This window comes from Palaemon carinicauda, chromosome 12 (genome assembly GCF_036898095.1).
Source record: "Palaemon carinicauda isolate YSFRI2023 chromosome 12, ASM3689809v2, whole genome shotgun sequence".
In the NCBI taxonomy this organism is placed as follows: Eukaryota; Metazoa; Arthropoda; class Malacostraca; order Decapoda; family Palaemonidae; genus Palaemon; species Palaemon carinicauda.
The window spans coordinates 47,636,687-47,650,834 of NC_090736.1; positions in this window are offsets into that span (position 1 = coordinate 47,636,687).

Consider the following 14,148-nt stretch of genomic DNA (forward strand, 5'->3'; position numbering starts at 1 on the left):
CAGTACTTTATCCAACGATGAAGGCCTGTACTCCTACATCAAAGGATATTTCCTCCTCAAAGCAAAGTTCCTTTTTCTGTCCATCTTCCTTAGTCCAACTACTTGGTCCTTTCCACTGAGTCAGTACTTTATCCAATTTTGAAGGCCTGTACTCCTACATCAAAGGATATTTCTTCCTCAAAGCAAACTTCCCTTTTCTGTCCATCTTCCATAGTCCAACTACTTGGTCCTTCCCACTGAGTCAGTACTTTATCTAACGATGAAGGCCTGTACTCCAACATCAAAGGATATTTCCTCCTCAAAACAAAGTTCCCTTTTCTGTCCATCTTCCATAATCCAACTACTTGGTCCTTTCCACTGAGTCAGTACTTTATCCAACGATGAAGGCCTGTACTCCTACATCAAAGGATATTTCCTCTTCAAAACAAAGTTCCTTTTTCTGTCCATCTTCCATAGTCCAACTACTTGTTCCTTTCCACTGAGTCAGTACTTTATCCAACGATGAAGGCCTGTACTCCTACATCAAAGGTTATTGCCTCCTCAAAGCAAACTTCCCTTTTCTGTCCATCTTCCATAGTCCAACTACTTGGTCCTTCCCATTGAGTCAGTACTTTATCCAACGATGAAGGCCTGTACTCCTACATCAAAGGATATTTCCTCTTGAAAACAAAGTTCCTTTTTCTGTCCATCTTCCATAGTTCAACTAATTGGTCCTTCCCACTGAGTCAGTACTTTATCCAGCGATGAAGGCCTCTACTCCTACATCAAAGGATATTTCCTCTTCAAAACAAAATTTCTTTTTTTGTCCATCTTCCATAGTCCAACTACTTGGTCATTTCCACTGAGTCAGTACTTTATCCAATGATGAAGGCCTGTACTCCTACATTAAAGGATATTTCCTCTTCAAAACAAAGTTCCTTTTTCTGTCCATCTTCCATAGTTCAACTAATTGGTTCTTCTCACTGAGTCAGTACTTTATCCAACGATGAAGGCCTGTACTCCTACATCAAAGGATATTTCCTCTTCAAAACAAAGTTCCTTTTTCTGTCCATCTTCCATAGTCCAACTAATTTATCCTTCCCACTCAGTCAGTACTTTATCCAACGATGAAGGCCTGTACTCCTTCATCAAAGGATATTTTTTCTTCAAAACAAAGTTCCTTTTTCTCTCCATTTTCCATAGTCCAACTATTTAGTCATTTCCACTGAGTCAGTACTTTATCCAATGATGAAGGCCTGTACTCCTACATCAAAGGATATTTCCTCCTCAAAACAAAGTTCCTTTTTCTCTCCATCTTCCATAGTCCAACTAATTTGTCGTTCCCACTGATTTAATACTTTATCTAACGATGAAGGCCTGTACTCCTACATCAAAGGATATTTCCTCTTCAAAACAAAGTTCCTTTTTCTCTCCATCTTTCATAGTTCAGCTACTTGGTCCTTTCCACTGAGTCAGTACTTTACCCAACGATGAAGGCCTGTACTCCTACATCAAAGGATATTTCCTCCTCAAAGCAAAGCTCCTTTTCTGTCCATCTTCCATAGTCCAACTACTTGGTCCTTCCCACTGAGTCAGTACTTTATCCAACGATGAAGGCCTGTACTCCTACATAAAAGGATATTTCCTCCTTAAAGCAAAGTTCCTTTTTCTGTCAATCTTCTATAGTCCAACTACTTGGTCCTTCCCCCTGAGTCAGTACTTTATCCAACGATGAAGGCCTGTACTCCTACATCAAAGAATATTTCCTTCTCAAAGCAAAGTTCCTTTTTCTGTCCATCTTCCATAGTCCAACTACTTGGTCCTTCCCACTGAGTCAGTACTTTATCCAATGATGAAGGCCTGTACTCCTACATCAAAGGATATTTCCTCCTCAAAGCAAACTTCCCTTTTCTGTCCATCTTCCATAGTCCAACTACTTGGTCCTTTCCACTGAGTCAGTAATTTATCCAACGATGAAGGCCTGTACTCCTACATCAAAGGATATTTCCTCCTCAAAACAAAGTTCCTTTTTCTGTCCATCTTCCATAGTCCAACTACTTGGTCCTTTCCACTGAGTCAGTACTTTATCCAACGATGAAGGCCTGTACTCCTACATCAAAGGATATTTCCTCTTCAAAACAAAGTTCCTTTTTCTGTCCATCTTCCATAGTTCAACTAATTGGTCCTTCCCACTGAGTCAGAACTTTATCCAACGATGAAGGCCTGTACTCCTACATCAAAGGATATTTCCTCTTCAAAACAAAATTCCTTTTTTTGTCCATCTTCCATAGTCCAACTACTTGGTCATATCCACTGAGTCAGTACTTTATCCAATATTGAAGGCCTGTACTCCTACATCAAAGGATATTTCCTCTTCAAAACAAAGTTCCTTTTTCTGTCCATCTTCCATAGTCCAACTAATTTGTCCTTCCCACTGAGTCAGTACTTTATCCAACGATGAAGGCCTGTACTCCTACATCAAAGGATATTTCCTCTTCAAAACAAAGTTCCTTTTTCTCTCCATCTTCCATAGTCCAACTACTTAGTCATTTCCACTGAGTCAGTACTTTATCCAATGATGAAGGACTGTACTCCTACATCAAAGGATATTTCCTCTTCAAAACAAAGTTCCTTTTTCTGTCCATCTTCCATAGTTCAACTACTAGGTCCTTCCCACTGAGTCAGTACTTTATCCAACGATGAAGGCCTGTACTCCTACATCAAAGGATATTTCCTCTTCAAAACAAAGTTCCTTTTTTTGTCCATCTTCCATAGTTCAACTACTTGGTCCTTTCCACAGAGTCAGTACTTTACCCAACGATGAAGGCCTGTACTCCTACGTCAAAGGATATTTCCTCCTCAAAGCAAAGTTCCTTTTTCTGTCCATCTTCCATAGTCCAACTACTTGGTCCTTCCCACTGAGTCAGTACTTTATCCAATGATGAAGGCCTGTACTCCTACATCAAAGGATATTTCCTCCTCAAAGCAAAGTTCCTTTTTCTGTCCATCTTCCATAGTCCAACTACTTGGTCCTTCCCACTGAGTCAGTACTTTACCCAACGATGAAGGCCTGTACTCCTACATCAAAGGATATTTCCTTCTCAAAGCAAAGTTCCTTTTTCTGTCCATCTTCCATAGTCCAACTACTTGGTCCTTCCCACTGAGTCAGTACTTTACCCAACGATGAAGGCCTGTACTCCTACATCAAAGGATATTTCCTTCTCAAAGCAAAGTTCCTTTTTCTGTCCATCTTCCATAGTCCAACTACTTGGTCCTTTCCACAGAGTCAGTACTTTACCCAACGATGAAGGCCTGTACTCCTACATCAAAGGATATTTCCTTCTCAAAGCAAAGTTCCTTTTTCTGTCCATCTTCCATAGTCCAATTTCTTGGTCCTTCCCACTGAGTCAGTACTTTATCCAATGATGAAGGCCTGTACTCCTACATCAAAGGATATTTCCTCCTCAAAGCAAAGTTCCTTTTTCTGTCCATCTTCCATAGTCCAACTACTTGGTCCTTCCCACTGAGTCAGTACTTTATCCAACGATGAAGGCCTGTACTCCTACATCAAAGGATATTTCCTCTTCAAAACAAAGTTCCTTTTTCTGTCCATCTTCCATAGTTCAACTACTTGGTCCTTTCCACAGAGTCAGTACTTTACCCAACGATGAAGGCCTGTACTCCTACATCAAAGGATATTTCCTCCTCAAAGCAAAGCTCCTTTTCTCTCCATCTTCCATAGTCCAACTACTTGGTCCTTCCCACGGAGTCAGTACTTTATCCAACGATGAAGGCCTGTGCTCCTACATCAAAGGATATTTCCTCCTCAAAACAAAGTTCCTTTTTCTGTCCATCTTCCATAGTCCAACTACTTGGGCCTTTCCACTGAGTCAGTACTTTATTCAACGATGAAGGCCTGTACTCCTACATCAAAGAATATTTCCTCCTTAAAGCAAAGTTCCTATTTCTGTCCATCTTCCATAGTCCAATTACTTGGTCCTTCTCACTGAGTCAGTACTTTATCCAACGATGAAGGCCTGTACTCCTACATCAAAGGATATTTCCTCCTCAAAGCAAAGCTCCTTTTCTGTCCATCTTCCATAGTCCAACTACTTGGTCCTTCCCACTGAGTCAGTACTTTATCCAACGATGAAGGCCTGTGCTCCTACATCAAAGGATATTTCCTCCTCAAAGCAAAGCTCCTTTTCTGTCCATCTTCCATAGTCCAACTACTTGGTCCTCCCCACTGAGTCAGTACTTTATCCAACGATGAAGGCCTGTACTCCTACATCAAAGGATATTTCCTCCTCAAAACAAAGCTCCTTTTTCTGTCCATCTTCCATAGTCTAACTACTTGGTCCTTTCCACTGAGTCAGTACTTTATTCAACGATGAAGGCCTGTACTCCTACATCAACGGATATTTCCTCCTCAAAGCAAAGTTCCTTTTTCTGTCCATCTTCCATAATCCAACTACTTGGTCCTTCTCACTGAGTCAGTACTTTATTCAACGATGAAGGCCTGTACTCCTATATCAAAGGATATTTCCTCCTCAAAGCAAAGCTCCTTTTCTGTCCATCTTCCATAGTCCAACTACTTGGTCCTTCCCACTGAGTCAGTACTTTATCCAACGATGAAGGCCTCTACTCCTACATCAAAGGATATTTCCTCCTCAAAACAAAGCTCCTTTTTCTGTCCATCTTCCATAGTCCAACTACTTGGTCCTTTCCACTGAGTCAGTACTTTATTCAACGATGAAGGCCTGTACTCCTACATCAACGGATATTTCCTCCTCAAAGCAAAGTTCCTTTTTCTGTCCATCTTCCATAATCCAACTACATGGTCCTTCTCACTGAGTCAGTACTTTATCCAATGATGAAGGCCTGTACTCCTACATCAAAGGATATTTCCTCCTCAAAGCAAAGTTCCTTTTTCTGTCCATCTTCCATAATCCAACTACTTGGTCCTTCTCACTGAGTCAGTACATTATCCAACGATGAAGGCCTGTACTCCTACATCAAAGGATATTTCCTCCTCAAAACAAAGCTCCTTTTTCTGTCCATCTTCCATAGTCCAACTACTTGGTCCTTTCCACTGAGTCAGTACTTTATTCAACGATGAAGGCCTGTACTCCTACATCAACGGATATTTCCTCCTTAAAGCAAAGTTCCTTTTTCTGTCCATCTTCCATAATCCAACTACTTGGTCCTTCTCACTGAGTCAGTACTTTATCCAACGATGAAGGCCTGTACTCCTACATCAAAGGATATTTCCTCCTCAAAACAAAGCTCCTTTTTCTGTCCATCTTCCATAGTCCAACTACTTGGTCCTTTCCACTGAGTCAGTACTTTATCCAACGATGAAGGCCTGTACTCCTACATCAAAGGATATTTCCTCCTCAAAGCAAAGCTCCTTTTCTGTCCATCTTCCATAGTCCAACTACTTGGTCCTTCCCACTGAGTCAGTACTTTATCCAACGATGAAGGCCTGTACTCCTACATCAAAGGATATTTCCTCCTCAAAACAAAGCTCCTTTTTCTGTCCATCTTCCATAGTCCAACTACTTGGTCCTTTCCACTGAGTCAGTACTTTATTCAACGATGAAGGCCTGTACTCCTACATCAACGGATATTTCCTCCTCAAAGCAAAGTTCCTTTTTCTGTCCATCTTCCATAATCCAACTACTTGGTCCTTCTCACTGAGTCAGTACATTATCCAACGATGAAGGCCTGTACTCCTACATCAAAGGATATTTCCTCCTCAAAACAAAGCTCCTTTTTCTGTCCATCTTCCATAGTCCAACTACTTGGTCCTTTCCACTGAGTCAGTACTTTATTCAACGATGAAGGCCTGTACTCCTACATCAACGGATATTTCCTCCTTAAAGCAAAGTTCCTTTTTCTGTCCATCTTCCATAATCCAACTACTTGGTCCTTCTCACTGAGTCAGTACTTTATCCAACGATGAAGGCCTGTACTCCTACATCAAAGGATATTTCCTCCTCAAAACAAAGCTCCTTTTTCTGTCCATCTTCCATAGTCCAACTACTTGGTCCTTTCCACTGAGTCAGTACTTTATCCAACGATGAAGGCCTGTACTCCTACATCAAAGGATATTTCCTCCTCAAAGCAAAGCTCCTTTTCTGTCCATCTTCCATAGTCCAACTACTTGGTCCTTCCCACTGAGTCAGTACTTTATCCAACGATGAAGGCCTGTACTCCTACATCAAAGGATATTTCCTCCTCAAAACAAAGCTCCTTTTTCTGTCCATCTTCCATAGTCCAACTACTTGGTCCTTTCCACTGAGTCAGTACTTTATTCAACGATGAAGGCCTGTACTCCTACATCAACGGATATTTCCTCCTCAAAGCAAAGTTCCTTTTTCTGTCCATCTTCCATAATCCAACTACTTGGTCCTTCTCACTGAGTCAGTACTTTATCCAACAATGAAGGCCTGTACTCCTACATCAAAGGATATTTCCTCCTCAAAGCAAAGTTCCTTTTTCTGTCCATCTTCTATAGTCCAACTTCTTGGTCCTTTCCACTGAGTCAGTACTTTATCCAACGATGAAGGCCTGTACTCCTACATCAAAGGATATTTCCTCCTCAAAGCAGAGTTCCTTTTTTTGTCCATCTTCCATAGTCCAACTACTTGGTCCTTCCCACTTGTTCAGTACTTTATCCAATGATGAAGGCCTGTACTCCTACATCAAAGGATATTTCCTCCTCAAAGCAAAGTTCCTTTTTCTGTCCATCTTCCATAGTCCAACTACTTGGTCCTTCCCACTGAGTCAGTACTTTATCCTAAAATGTAGGCTTGTACTTCTACATCAAAGGATATTTCCTCCTCTTGCTGCTGCTCCTTGTTTTTATATATATATTTTTATAGTTTTTATTTTCTTTCTGCTGCTTCTGCTCCTGCTTCTCTTCCTCCTCTTGCTGCTGCTCTTTTTTTTTCTTTTTTGTTTTGTATTTTTTATATATATATATATATTTTTTGCTGCTTCTGCTCCTGCTTCTCTTCCTCTTCTTGCTGCTGCTCCTTTTTTTTTCTTTTTTTATATTTTTATATATATTTTTTTTTTGCTGCTTCTGTTCCTGCTTCTCTTCCTCTTCTTGCTGCTGCTCCTTTTTTTCTTTTTTTTTATATTTTTTTTTTAGGTTTTTTTTTCGTGCTGCCTCTCCTCCTCCTTTTCTTCCTCCTCTTGCTGCTGCTCCTTTTTTTTTTCTTTTTTTTTATATTTTCTTTTCTTTTTCTTTTTTGCTGCTTCTCCTCCTCCTTCTCTTCCTCCTCTTGCTGCTGCTCCTTTTTTTTTCTTTTTTGTTTTTATATTTTTTTTTATTTTTTTTTTGCTGCTTCTCCTCCTCCTTCTCTTCCTCTTCTTGCTGCTGCTCCTTTTTTTTTTCTTTTTTGTTTTTATATTTTTTTTATATTTTTTTTGCTGCTTCTGCTCCTCCTTCTCTTCCTCTTCTTGCTGCTGCTCCTTTTTTTTCTCTTTTTTTTATATTTTTTTTTCTTATATTTTTTTTTGCTGCTTCTCCTCCTCCTTCTCTTCCTCCTCTCTCTGCTGCTCCTTTTTTTTTCTTTTTTTTATATTTTTTTTTAGATTTTTTTTTGCTGCTTCTGCTCCTCCTCCTCTTCCTCCTCTTGCTGCTGCTCCTTTTTTTTCTTTTTTGTTTTTATATTTTTTTTTATATTTTTTTTGCTGCTTCTGCTCCTCCTTCTCTTCCTCTTCTTGCTGCTGCTCCTTTTTTTTTCTTTTTTGTTTTTATATTTTTTTTTATATTTTTTTTGCTGCTTCTGCTCCTCCTTCTCTTCCTCTTCTTGCTGCTGCTCCTTTTTTTTTCTTTTTTTTTATATTTTTTTTTCATATATTTTTTTTTGCCGCTTCTCCTCCTCCTCCTCTTCCTCCTCTTGCTGCTGCTCCTTTTTTTTTTTTTTTTTTGGTTTTTGTATTTTTTTTTAGGTTTTTTTTTTTTGCTGCTTCTCCTCCTCCTTCTCTTCCTCCTCTTGCTGCTGCTCCTTTTTTTTCTTTTTTTTTTTTTGGTTTTTGTATTTTTTTTTAGGTTTTTTTTTTTGCTGCTTCTCCTCCTCCTTCTCTTCCTCCTCTTGCTGCTGCTCCTTTTTTTTTTTTTTTTTTTTGGTTTTTGTATTTTTTTTTAGGTTTTTTTTTTGCTGCTTCTCCTCCTCCTTCTCTTCCTCCTCTTGCTGCTGCTCCTTTTTTTTTTTTTTTTGTTTTTTGTATTTTTTTTTAGGATTTTTTTTTTGCTGCTTCTCCTCCTCCTTCTCTTCCTCCTCTTGCTGCTGCTCCTTTTTTTTTTTTTTTTTTTGGTTTTTGTATTTTTTTTAGGTTTTTTTTTTTGCTGCTTCTCCTCCTCCTTCTCTTCCTCCTCTTGCTGCTGCTCCTTTTTTTTCTTTTTTTTTTTTTTGGTTTTTTGTATTTTTTTTTAGGTTTTTTTTTTTTGCTGCTTCTCCTCCTCCTTCTCTTCCTCCTCTTGCTGCTGCTCCTTTTTTTTTTTTTTTTTGGTTTTTGTATTTTTTTTTTAGGTTTTTTTTTTTTTGCTGCTTCTCCTCCTCCTTCTCTTCCTCCTCTTGCTGCTGCTCCTTTTTTTTTCTTTTTTTTTTTTGGATTTTGTATTTTTTTTTAGGTTTTTTTTTGCTGCTTCTCCTCCTCCTTCTCTTCCTCCTCTTGCTGCTGCTCCTTTTTTTTTTTTTTTTTGGTTTTTGTATTTTTTTTTAGGTTTTTTTTTTGCTGCTTCTCCTCCTCCTTCTCTTCCTCCTCTTGCTGCTGCTCCTTTTTTTTTTTTTTTTTTTTGGTTTTTGTATTTTTTTTTAGGTTTTTTTTTTGCTGCTTCTCCTCCTCCTTCTCTTCCTCCTCTTGCTGCTGCTCCTTTTTTTTTTTTTTTTGTTTTTTGTATTTTTTTTTAGGATTTTTTTTTTGCTGCTTCTCCTCCTCCTTCTCTTCCTCCTCTTGCTGCTGCTCCTTTTTTTTTCTTTTTTTTTTTTGGTTTTTGTATTTTTTTTAGGTTTTTTTTTTTGCTCCTTCTCCTCCTCCTTCTCTTCCTCCTCTTGCTGCTGCTCCTTTTTTTTTTTTTTTTTTTTTTGGTTTTTGTATTTTTTTTTAGGTTTTTTTTTTTTGCTGCTTCTCCTCCTCCTTCTCTTCCTCCTCTTGCTGCTGCTCCTTTTTTTTTTCTTTTTTTTTTTTGGTTTTTGTATTTTTTTTTAGGTTTTTTTTTTTGCTGCTTCTCCTCCTCCTTCTCTTCCTCCTCTTGCTGCTGCTCCTTTTTTTTCTTTTTTTTTTTGGTTTTTGTATTTTTTTTAGGTTTTTTTTTTTGCTGCTTCTCCTCCTCCTTCTCTTCCTCCTCTTGCTGCTGCTCCTTTTTTTTTCTTTTTTTTGGTTTTTGTATTTTTTTTTTAGGTTTTTTTTTTGCTGCTTCTCCTCCTCCTTCTCTTCCTCCTCTTGCTGCTGCTCCTTTTTTTTCTTTTTTTTTTTTGGTTTTTGTATTTTTTTTTAGGTTTTTTTTTTGCTGCTTCTCCTCCTCCTTCTCTTCCTCCTCTTGCTGCTGCTCCTTTTTTTTTTTTTTTTGGTTTTTGTATTTTTTTTAGGTTTTTTTTTTTTGCTGCTTCTCCTCCTCCTTCTCTTCCTCCTCTTGCTGCTGCTCCTTTTTTTTTTTTTTTTTTTGGTTTTTGTATTTTTTTTTAGGTTTTTTTTTTTTTGCTGCTTCTCCTCCTCCTTCTCTTCCTCCTCTTGCTGCTGCTCCTTTTTTTTTTCTTTTTTTTTTGGTTTTTGTATTTTTTTTTAGGTTTTTTTTTTTGCTGCTTCTCCTCCTCCTTCTCTTCCTCCTGTTGCTGCTGCTCCTTTTTTTTTTTTTTTTTTTTTGGTTTTTGTATTTTTTTTTAGGTTTTTTTCTTGCTGCTTCTCCTCCTCCTTCTCTTCCTCCTCTTGCTGCTGCTCCTTTTTTTTTTTTTTTTTTGGTTTTTGTATTTTTTTTTTAGGTTTTTTTTTTTTTTTGCTGCTTCTCCTCCTCCTTCTCTTCCTCCTCTTGCTGCTGCTCCTTTTTTTCTTTTTTTTTTTGGTTTTTGTATTTTTTTTTAGGTTTTTTTTTTTTGCTGCTTCTCCTCCTCCTTCTCTTCCTCCTGTTGCTGCTGCTCCTTTTTTTTTTTTTTTTTTTTGTTTTTGTATTTTTTTTTAGGTTTTTTTTTTTTGCTGCTTCTCCTCCTCCTTCTCTTCCTCCTCTTGCTGCTGCTCCTTTTTTTTTTTTTTTTTTTTTGGTTTTTGTATTTTTTTTTAGGTTTTTTTTTTTTTTGCTGCTTCTCCTCCTCCTTCTCTTCCTCCTCTTGCTGCTGCTCCTTTTTTTTCTTTTTTTTTTTGGTTTTTGTATTTTTTTTTAGGTTTTTTTTTTTTGCTGCTTCTCCTCCTCCCTTCTCTTCCTCCTCTTGCTGCTGCTCCTTTTTTTTCTTTTTTTTTTTTGGTTTTTGTATTTTTTTTTAGGTTTTTTTTTTTGCTCCTTCTCCTCCTCCTTCTCTTCCTCCTCTTGCTGCTGCTCCTTTTTTTTTTTTTTTTTTTTTGGGTTTTTGTATTTTTTTTTAGGTTTTTTTTTTTTGCTGCTTCTCCTCCTCCTTCTCTTCCTCCTCTTGCTGCTGCTCCTTTTTTTTTTTTTTTTTTTTTGGTTTTTGTATTTTTTTTAGGTTTTTTTTTTTTGCTGCTTCTCCTCCTCCTTCTCTTCCTCCTCTTGCTGCTGCTCCTTTTTTTTTTTTTTTTTTTGGTTTTTGTATTTTTTTTTAGGTTTTTTTTTTTTTGCTGCTTCTCCTCCTCCTTCTCTTCCTCCTCTTGCTGCTGCTCCTTTTTTTCTTTTTTTTTTTTTGGTTTTTGTATTTTTTTTTAGGTTTTTTTTTTTTGCTGCTTCTCCTCCTCCTTCTCTTCCTCCTCTTGCTGCTGCTCCTTTTTTTTTTTTTTTTTTTTTTTGGTTTTTGTATTTTTTTTTAGGTTTTTTTTTTTTTTGCTGCTTCTCCTCCTCCTTCTCTTCCTCCTCTTGCTGCTGCTCCTTTTTTTTCTTTTTTTTTTTTTGGTTTTTGTATTTTTTTTTAGGTTTTTTTTTTGCTGCTTCTCCTCCTCCTTCTCTTCCTCCTCTTGCTGCTGCTCCTTTTTTTTTTTTTTTTTGGTTTTTGTATTTTTTTTAGGTTTTTTTTTTTGCTGCTTCTCCTCCTCCTTCTCTTCCTCCTCTTGCTGCTGCTCCTTTTTTTTTTTTTTTTTTGGTTTTTGTATTTTTTTTTAGGTTTTTTTTTTTTTGCTGCTTCTCCTCCTCCTTCTCTTCCTCCTCTTGCTGCTGCTCCTTTTTTTTTCTTTTTTTTTTTGGTTTTTGTATTTTTTTTTAGGTTTTTTTTTTTGCTGCTTCTCCTCCTCCTTCTCTTCCTCCTGTTGCTGCTGCTCCTTTTTTTTTTTTTTTTTTTTTGGTTTTTGTATTTTTTTTTAGGTTTTTTTCTTGCTGCTTCTCCTCCTCCTTCTCTTCCTCCTCTTGCTGCTGCTCCTTTTTTTTTTTTTTTTTTTGGTTTTTGTATTTTTTTTTAGGTTTTTTTTTTTTTTGCTGCTTCTCCTCCTCCTTCTCTTCCTCCTCTTGCTGCTGCTCCTTTTTTTCTTTTTTTTTTTGGTTTTTGTATTTTTTTTTAGGTTTTTTTTTTTGCTGCTTCTCCTCCTCCTTCTCTTCCTCCTGTTGCTGCTGCTCCTTTTTTTTTTTTTTTTTTTGTTTTTGTATTTTTTTTTAGGTTTTTTTTTTTTGCTGCTTCTCCTCCTCCTTCTCTTCCTCCTCTTGCTGCTGCTCCTTTTTTTTTTTTTTTTTTTTGGTTTTTGTATTTTTTTTTAGGTTTTTTTTTTTTTTGCTGCTTCTCCTCCTCCTTCTCTTCCTCCTCTTGCTGCTGCTCCTTTTTTTCTTTTTTTTTTTGGTTTTTGTATTTTTTTTAGGTTTTTTTTTTTTGCTGCTTCTCCTCCTCCTTCTCTTCCTCCTCTTGCTGTTGCTCCTATTTTTTCTTCTTTTTTTTTTGGTTTTTGTATTTTTTTTAGGTTTTTTTTTTTTGCTGCTTCTCCTCCTCCTTCTCTTCCTCCTCTTGCTGCTGCTCCTTTTTTTTTTTTTTTTTTTTGGTTTTTGTATTTTTTTTTAGGTTTTTTTTTTTTTTGCTGCTTCTCCTCCTCCTTCTCTTCCTCCTCTTGCTGCTGCTTCCTTTTTTTTTTTTTTTTTTTTGGTTTTTGTATTTTTTTTTAGGTTTTTTTTTTTTTTGCTGCTTCTCCTCCTCCTTCTCTTCCTCCTCTTGCTGCTGCTCCTTTTTTTTTCTTTTTTTTTTTTGGTTTTTGTATTTTTTTTTAGGTTTTTTTTTTTTGCTGCTTCTCCTCCTCCTTCTCTTCCTCCTCTTGCTGCTGCTCCTTTTTTTCTTTTTTTTTTTTTGGTTTTTGTATTTTTTTTTAGGTTTTTTTTTTTGCTGCTTCTCCTCCTCCTTCTCTTCCTCCTCTTGCTGCTGCTCCTTTTTTTTTTTTTTTTTTTTTGGTTTTTGTATTTTTTTTAGGTTTTTTTTTTTTGCTGCTTCTCCTCCTCCTTCTCTTCCTCCTCTTGCTGCTGCTCCTTTTTTTTTTTTTTTTTTTGGTTTTTGTATTTTTTTTTAGGTTTTTTTTTTTTGCTGCTTCTCCTCCTCCTTCTCTTCCTCCTCTTGCTGCTGCTCCTTTTTTTCTTTTTTTTTTTTTGGTTTTTGTATTTTTTTTAGGTTTTTTTTTTTTGCTGCTTCTCCTCCTCCTTCTCTTCCTCCTCTTGCTGCTGCTCCTTTTTTTTCTTTTTTTTTTTTGGTTTTTGTATTTTTTTTAGGTTTTTTTTTTTTGCTGCTTCTCCTCCTCCTTCTCTTCCTCCTCTTGCTGCTGCTCCTTTTTTTTCTTTTTTTTTTTGGTTTTTGTATTTTTTTTAGGTTTTTTTTTTTTTGCTTCTTCTCCTCCTCCTTCTCTTCCTCCTCTTGCTGCTGCTCCTTTTTTTTTTTTTTTTTTTTGGTTTTTGTATTTTTTTTTAGGTTTATTTTTTTTTGCTGCTTCTCCTCCTCCTTCTCTTCCTCCTCTTGCTGCTGCTCCTTTTTTTTCCTTTTTTTTTTTGGTTTTTGTATTTTTTTTAGGCTTTTTTTTTTTTGCTGCTTCTCCTCCTCCTTCTCTTCCTCCTCTTGCTGCTGCTCCTTTTTTTCTTTTTTTTTTTGGTTTTTGTATTTTTTTTTAGGTTTTTTTTTTGCTGCTTCTCCTCCTCCTTCTCTTCCTCCTCTTGCTGCTGCTCCTTTTTTTTCTTTTTTTTTTTTGGTTTTTGTATTTTTTTTTAGGTTTTTTTTTTTTTGCTGCTTCTCCTCCTCCTTCTCTTCCTCCTCTTGCTGCTGCTCCTTTTTTTTTTTTTTTTTTTTTTGGTTTTTGTATTTTTTTTTAGGTTTTTTTTTTTGCTGCTTCTCCTCCTCCTTCTCTTCCTCCTCTTGCTGCTGCTCCTTTTTTTTTTTTTTTTTTTTTTGGTTTTTGTATTTTTTTTTAGGTTTTTTTTTTTTGCTGCTTCTCCTCCTCCTTCTCTTCCTCCTCTTGCTGCTGCTCCTTTTTTTTTTCTTTTTTTTTTTTTGGTTTTTGTATTTTTTTTTAGGTTTTTTTTTTTGCTGCTTCTCCTCCTCCTTCTCTTCCTCCTCTTGCTGCTGCTCCTTTTTTTTTTTTTTTTTTTTTGGTTTTTGTATTTTTTTTTAGGTTTTTTTTTTTTGCTGCTTCTCCTCCTCCTTCTCTTCCTCCTCTTGCTGCTGCTCCTTTTTTTTTTTTTTTTTTTTTTTTGTAATTTTTTTTAGGTTTTTTTTTTTGCTGCTTCTCCTCCTCCTTCTCTTCCTCCTCTTGCTGCTGCTCCTTTTTTTTCTTTTTTTTTTTTGGTTTTTGTATTTTTTTTAGGTTTTTTTTTTTGCTGCTTCTCCTCCTCCTTCTCTTCCTCCTCTTGCTGCTGCTCCTTTTTTTTCTTTTTTTTTTTTTGGTTTTTGTATTTTTTTTTAGGTTTTTTTTTTTTGCTGCTTCTCCTCCTCCTTCTCTTCCTCCTCTTGCTGCTGCTCCTTTTTTTTCTTTTTTTTTTTTTTGGTTTTTGTATTTTTTTTTAGGTTTTTTTTTTTGCTGCTTCTCCTCCTCCTTCTCTTCCTC